This window comes from Theobroma umbraticum, unplaced genomic scaffold, assembly GCF_002168275.2.
Source record: "Theobroma umbraticum cultivar Fairchild unplaced genomic scaffold, ASM216827v3 scaffold_30.0, whole genome shotgun sequence".
Lineage (NCBI taxonomy): Eukaryota > Viridiplantae > Streptophyta > Magnoliopsida > Malvales > Malvaceae > Theobroma > Theobroma umbraticum.
Genome location: NW_018397254.1, coordinates 2,210,764 through 2,218,287, shown reverse-complemented (window position 1 = coordinate 2,218,287; position 7,524 = coordinate 2,210,764). Strand labels below are relative to the sequence as shown.

The following is a 7,524-nucleotide window of genomic DNA, read 5'->3' as shown; positions in this document are numbered from 1 at the left end:
TCATGGTACCAATTGTTGGTTTGGAAAAAAAGGTTTAGACCAAGCATCTCTTGGAATATAGAACCAAACCATTCTAAAATATTTACATTTCTCAATTCAGCTTAGAGGTATTTACATTAATTTCTTACATTTCAATTCATAAACAACATTAGAGTTCAGACCTTAAAGATTGTGTTAAAAATTAACTCAATATTAAGTTTAAAGGTAAAATTAGAGAATAAAACTATCAAATTTTTTATATTTAATTATTATTTAATAATATCATACCGTATATAATCACTATAACACTATATATTGATAGAAAAGGTAGAACCTTTAATTTCAAATTTTCATCTAATTAATATAATCATTCATTCCCATTGGCCAATTACTTGAAACAAATTCAAGTAATTATCACACTTGTAATTTCATGAAAAGAAATTTTATATTTGGATGGAGATGGTAAAAACTTTTGAGGAACAAACCCTAGTCATCAATCATGTCAACTCTCGGGGAAAAAGAAAAGAACCCTACCTTAATTTGTAATCGGAACCAACACAAATATAAAATCATAGAACAAACAATGATTGCACACTTTAAAAGGGTCAAAGCATATTTTGTTTTCATCCTTTAAGATAAAACAATTAAATGCCCTCTATCCACAATTATATAACATTCAAAATCCATACAGTACACTCGATCTCATTATACATCCCCTATAATCCTGCCCCGCCGCTCCATCCGATTGGGCCCAACGCCTCCACTGCCCACAACTGCCCCACTTGTCACATTCTCTGCCTTTCCAACGAGCACCCATCTCCCTCACACTGGCATTACCCTCACCGGTATACCTATCACAGTCTGACACGTGTTGTCGGAAAGCTGGTCATGAGTGGCAGCCGGAACTGCTGGACCTTCCAACTTCACTGCTACATTGACAATCCCCTGAGTCCTCGTACCGTCCCCAGCCCGCAGCCGGTAGCTGAGTTGCCTGACTGAACCCACCGGTGGGAGACCTATGTCGGCGGCTGGAATCTGGCACCAACCCAGTTGAGCCTGGCCAGCAATGAGTCTTTTGGTGAATAAGTGGAGATATACACAGGAATATCTATTGGTAAAGAAGGTGTCATCTATGGGAACATGAACTTGTCACCCCAAGTAGGGTTCATCTCCACTTGATCGTCGACCCTCGTTTGATACATGTGGTGCCCATTATCACCGTTGAATGGGTTGGCGGGAAGGTGTGATGGTGAAGAAGGGGCGGAGCGGTGGGAGAAGAGAGAAAGAGGTGTTCTTCACCCTGTGCTGAAACCACTGTCATCTCCAAAGTGAACTGGTGATGACTGGCGTTATCCAACATGTTGGATTTTTTGTTTTGATGGGATGGAGAAAGGAAATGAGAAAGACGAATCTGGTTTGGGGTTTGGATTTATAGCACATGGAATACAACAAGATATCGAATGAAAGGCAACCGGAAATTTAGAGGAGGGAGGGGTGCTTGGGGAAGTTGAAGAGGGGTTACTGAGAGTGCAGCTTCGTGTAGAATAAGTGAGAGTGACATGGAAAACCGGGGTTGAGAAATTTAAACGCTGAATGTTTCTTTGATGTTGGGGTTAATTGATCATAGAAGTCAACCCTGAGTCTCGGGTAATTACTTCGTTTACGGAAGAGGAACGAGTCATGGGCAAGGGCTCTAGCTTTTCAAACAAATCTCTCTCTATCTCTCCTGTTATATTCATATGTGAGCTTCGGGAGTAAGTTCCACTTCCACATGACAGAAGTAGCATCAACAATTTGGTCGAGTCTTTGTAGTATTTTATTCATGTATCGCAATTTTTTTATTATTTTTTCTACATATAAACATTACTTACAATGATATAATTAATCTTTATACTATATTAAAAATACCTATTCTCAAAATTTTAAATTAAAATATAATTTTTTACAGTCAATTTAATACATGTACTTATTTAATAGTCATCGCATTACAATTCATTGCTTCAATAAAATCATAAGACAATTTAAGCCTTAATAAGATAGAGGTGGAATTTTAAAAAATAATTAGGTAAATTACGAATATATATATATATATATATCATCCTTAATTTTATTATATTTTTTCCTTATTTTAAGATGAAACCAAAATATAAAATTATTGATATTCAAAAATTTAATTTAATAATAATATTAGTATAAAATTTGCTTCTTTCTTTTTTTTTTAATTTAAAAAAATAATTCTGTGGAAGGTAAAAGAAACTTGTCATTATTCATCCCATTAATTACTAGAATGAGTATTGGTGGAAGAATATCGATCGGAGGCGCTGATGGTGGAGCACCGCTCGTTTAGATGCCTTGCGTGGGCTAGTGGTAGAAATGATGAACGCATCAACGTTGAGGACAGCTACCTTGATGCCAAGATTTTGTCTTCTTTCCATTTTCCTGCTTAATTATGCATAAATCTCTAAAAATAGATAGTTTCATACACATGATTGAAGGGAAAATTAAGCCGTAAAATTAAATATTATTAATTGTTAAACCGTGATAGATAGTTTCATACACATGATTGAAGGGAAAATTAAGCCGTAAAATTAAATATTATTAATTGTTAAACCGTCACAATTATTGATCTTAATTTGTTTTCTTTCTTCCCTCCTAGAATTGTCACGTGCTTCGCTGTTGCTTAATCCGATGTATACTACAAAGGCCATAAAAGGCATTAACTCCATATGTATTAATTTCCATATATAGCGGCGGGTGCTTTTCTACCAGCTGCCACGTCAGTTCCTCATTTCTGTCTCACAATTGAACCCCACAAGGTCCCATACAATATTTTGGAAGTATAAAGATATAAGAGTTTTATGCAATGTATAATTTTTTATTTAAAGAGAGTAAAGTTTAAATTCTTTATCTTTTAATTAAAAAATATATATAAGAGTTTTATTGGTAAGAGAAATATAGAATTAAAAGAGAGGACAATGTAAGAGACAAATTAATTTCCTTTTATTTTGTTGTTTGCATTTAGATTACCACTTTTCAAGAGAGGTTAGGGTAACCAACTATACTTTGATAAAAGAAAAAAATAATGACGAGATAATAATGGATTAATATTGTTCTTTTCTTTTTCTTACATTTCTAGTTTTCTATTTCTCATGACATTTTCGGTTCTCATTTTCTTTTTCTTTTTTTTCTTTGAAAATTTCTCATTTTCTTTTTCAATATTGTGTTGAGGTTTAAAACCTAAAAAAGCATCAATATTATATATGTTTATTCAATTAAGTTCTTCACATTTTATTACATTAAAAAGAATTTTTAAATTTTTATTTTGAATTAAACGAGTCTTCAATTTGCACCCGAACATTTAATTCATTGCTTGGTACATAATCTCCTATTAAAAAAGTGAAATTCGAATCTCCCTTTTCTAATTATATATATATATATATATAAAACAAGTCTTCAACTCAAATTAAAAAACAAACCGCGGTTAGATTCAATGTATTTTCTACTTGTGTGGGCCTATGGTATGTATATGATGTGGACCGATAAAAAGACTATGTGAAAAAATTAAAGTACATAATTGACAATCACACAAAATCATAGAAAAACCATATTTTGATTCTTTAAGTTTTTCTTTTTCCTTTAATTAGAGTAGTTTTTTAAAACTCTTTCATGTTTCTTCATATCTCCAAAAACCAAAAAATGTAAGATTTTTATATCTTTATTTTTTTTAAGTTTGGAAAAAAATGAATTTTTGGAAATCATTATCATTAAAGGAAGAGGAGAAGGAGATAGATAAAAAATAATTTTATCTTGTAATTTCGACGATGGTTGGCAATTGCCAACTTATGATTTTGAATAGGATAAAAATATCATGATCTTTTAAATTTTAACTATAATTTTATGTGAGTCTATTAATTTTTCAAATAGATACTTTATCTTAAACATGTAAATAATGTTAATACTTAAACGTGAAATATCTAAAATGTTTTTTTTCTTTTTAAACTCTTTTCCTTTCTCGTACCAGCTAGCAGTACTTTTTTACATCAACCACCTTACGATCGGATCTAATAGTGGAATGCCAGATTCAGCAATAGTACTCCTCAAAGGAAGGTTGATTATCTGGCTAGATCTGATGCTTCTCAGCTAGATCCAATCATGGGATGATTGGTCAATAAAGAAAATTTTTTGAATAAAAGAAAAAAAATTAAAAATTATAATTTATATAGTGATAATTTTAAAAATTAATAAAATATTAAAATATTTTAAAAATATTATCATATTATCAAACTAACAAAAACATTAATGATTAAACTAGAAAAAGATATTTTTTTAAGATGAATGATTTATTTTTAATATTAATAAATATGAAATTATGATCAAAATTTAAAGAGATTAGGATATTTTACTTTTTTGAATATTCTAATTTCACACTAATCAAATCATATGTCGCCTAAGTAAAAAATAAACAATTGACATTGAATCTAACAATAATTGTATTTTAATTAAATAAAAGAAATTATTTGATTTAAAATAAAAATTAAAAACTTTAATTAAATAAATGAAACTAATACAAAAACCATTTTTAAGCGTTATGCCTTCCATGGAGTAAAATCTAAAGGTCAACATCGAAAAGTGTATATGCCTACAGTGGGTTCCATAACAAATAATTCCAAAACTAATCAGAAACACTGATACTTCACCTAAACAAATTTTTCGGTTAGTATGGTGCCGTTGTCACGCTTGCTAAAGCATGATTCAATAATAACCTTGATTTGAAACAAAAGAAAAGAAAAGGAAAACTCAAACTCTGTCATACTTTTCCAATCTAAAATTCATCAAGTTTAAATTTAAACGAAACAAAATATAAAAAAATTATTATTTTATCCAACAATTGGACATAATTAAATTAATCATAAACTAGTAGGATTATAAATTTTTTTTTATTATAGAGACGAAAACAATCTCGTTGTATATGAAATTTCTTTACCAAATTCAATGATCTCTCCATCTGGAAATTTGATCACAAGAGCTCGGAAACCCTTGTGAAAGGGGAAATGTTAATCAAATGCGTCAACGCAATCTGATCTTTTACTGGCGCAGATATGAATGCATGGATTTTCCGTCTGACAAGGAGTAAACGTGGCAGATAAACCTTTGTTTTCCGCCCGTGACTCCACATCCACGCAACTTCAACTTCCAGGATTTTCCAACTCCAAGGCAGTCAATATACGGCGCAGTTTAGTCTTTTCCCTACCTTGTGTCCGTCACGTTTCCTCTATTCAATCCTTTTTTCTTTCTTTTTTTTTATATAAATTTCCAAATCCAACTACAGCACCAACTTTCTCTGCAATTTTATTCATTTGTTGGCTGAAATGAATAAATTGTCCGCTCGATGATGATGGCGTTGTGTGGTGTGCGTATTTACAGGGTCGCTGCTTAAGCCTTAAAGAAAGAAGAGGAAATTAGCAATATATTGTCCCCGTTTTACTAAGTCAAAACAGACAAAGCAGTCAGGAAGTTCTACTCAGTTTCCTTTTCAGATTCGAAAATGATGTCATGGAGTGTAGCAATATATGCCACGTGTCAACTTTGAGGGAAAGACTTCAATAATGTGAAAATTGTACAAAATTGGGGGCTTTTTTTTTTCTTTCTCAAACTTGAATTTTGATAATTAGGATGAAGTTTGTAATTGTGAGTGAGTGATTTTGAAATCATGGAGATTAGGATGATGATGGATGGAAGAGATTAACATGAAAATTTTTGATAAACTGACTTTCATGGAGTGTAGGAGTGCATATGATATTTGGGTCTTTTTTTTTTTCTTTGAATTTTCTAAAAATGATAATAGCTTGATTGCTTGGGAAGGAAAAAGCAAAAAGTAAATAAAAAAGAAAATTATGATCGGTCCTTTCTTAGTTTAGAATTCTTTTTATAATTTTTTAACTTAGAGTTTGTTTGGTTTGATTTTTTTTTAACTTAAAAGTTATTATGAAATTCTTATAAAAAATAATAATTTTTAAAATTAAATTAAAATTATTTAGTAAATTTTTTTTATAAGTTATAAATTTAGTTAAAATTATCGTAAATAGTATTTCTTTTTAAGAAGATAATATTATAATTATTTTTAACAGATAAAGATATTTTTAAAATAAAAATAAAATTTTTTTATATTTAACAAAAAACTTATCATAAAAACTTTTCCTGAAATTCTTTTTTTTTTAAGTTTTATTTTTTAAACAATTAAAAAAAATTACTTTTGTTAAGAGTTTTTTAAAATTCATGTTTAACATGATTTTAACTTTTAAGAGATAGATAAATTAAAAAAAAATTAAATCAAATAAGTACTTAATATATGACATATTAGTCTAATGAAATATTATCTATCACATATCTTAATAATTGATCAAAATACAATAAAATCACTATAAGAGTCAAGATTTTACCTGATTAAACAAAATATATAAGACACGTTTTAAATGAAAACAATTTGAGAATATTTATTTCTAAATCAAACAAAAATAAAAAAAATTATCGTAAGATGAAACATTTCATAAAGATTGGATCTTGATCCAAGCAATTAGATTAAATTTCAATAATCCAATCACTCCGAAAATTTATTTGAAATTTTCTTTTCAAGTTATAAATTTATTTAAAAAAATTTCCTTTCTTTTCTAACGAATAACAGGTAATATTGGATCAATGGATATGGTCGACAGTAGCATAAATTACCCGCTTGACTGACTTGGGAAAACCTTTAGGGGGACCGGATGTGAATGCCCTGGACACTCTTTACTTTACTTTACTTTTTATGACACCCGCCCTTTCTATACGCAACTGGATTTTATTCAAGGACCGTGGCTGCTCTTCAATATCGCCCTCAAAGTTTATTCATTGGTTTTTATTGGAGGAAAGCAGAATATATATACACATATAATTATAATTGAGCGAGAATATTTAATTACTCTTCTAGAAAAGATTAATGAGCGATTATGAATTCTGGAAATTTCAACATCAAAGACTAAAGGATGAAAAAAGTGTCACGCATCATTGTCGCCCGGTGCGGCGCAATACTAAAATATGAATTATAATTATATATATATATATATATATATATGCGGTAAAAAGGTTTAACAAAAAGACATTGAGATTCTCCTACGAGGACAAAAAAATAGGTATTTCGAAGCCTACTTTTGCGGATTTCAAATTTTTTAACAAGAGTAAAGTGTGGCTACTAATTACAAAGTTAATTTTGTTTTGATTCTAAAGTTGCAAATTGTTTGAATTATTGAAATTGAGATGATAACAAATTAGTGGCCAATAATTTAATGTATCTACTCAAAGAAAAAAAAAATACAGAGTGACCAATGAGTAATAGAAAAACCTTATATAAAATAGTCTTTTCTTTTCTGTAGACTAAAAGACTTAAAGCTGTTTATGATCGTGGGTAGGCACGACTAAGTTTCATGAAATTGTGCTGCACTTCACTTTATAGTCAAGAGAAATGTTTTAAATTTAATGCACAGATGGTTACGGATTACGGCCAGATAC

General features: G+C 29.9%; 1 pseudogene; it reads right to left on the bottom strand.

The window, feature by feature from the left end:
• Positions 1–439: 439 nt before the first annotated feature.
• On the bottom strand, positions 440–1,426 carry LOC110420632 (uncharacterized; annotated as a pseudogene).
• Positions 1,427–7,524: the final 6,098 nt, after the last annotated feature.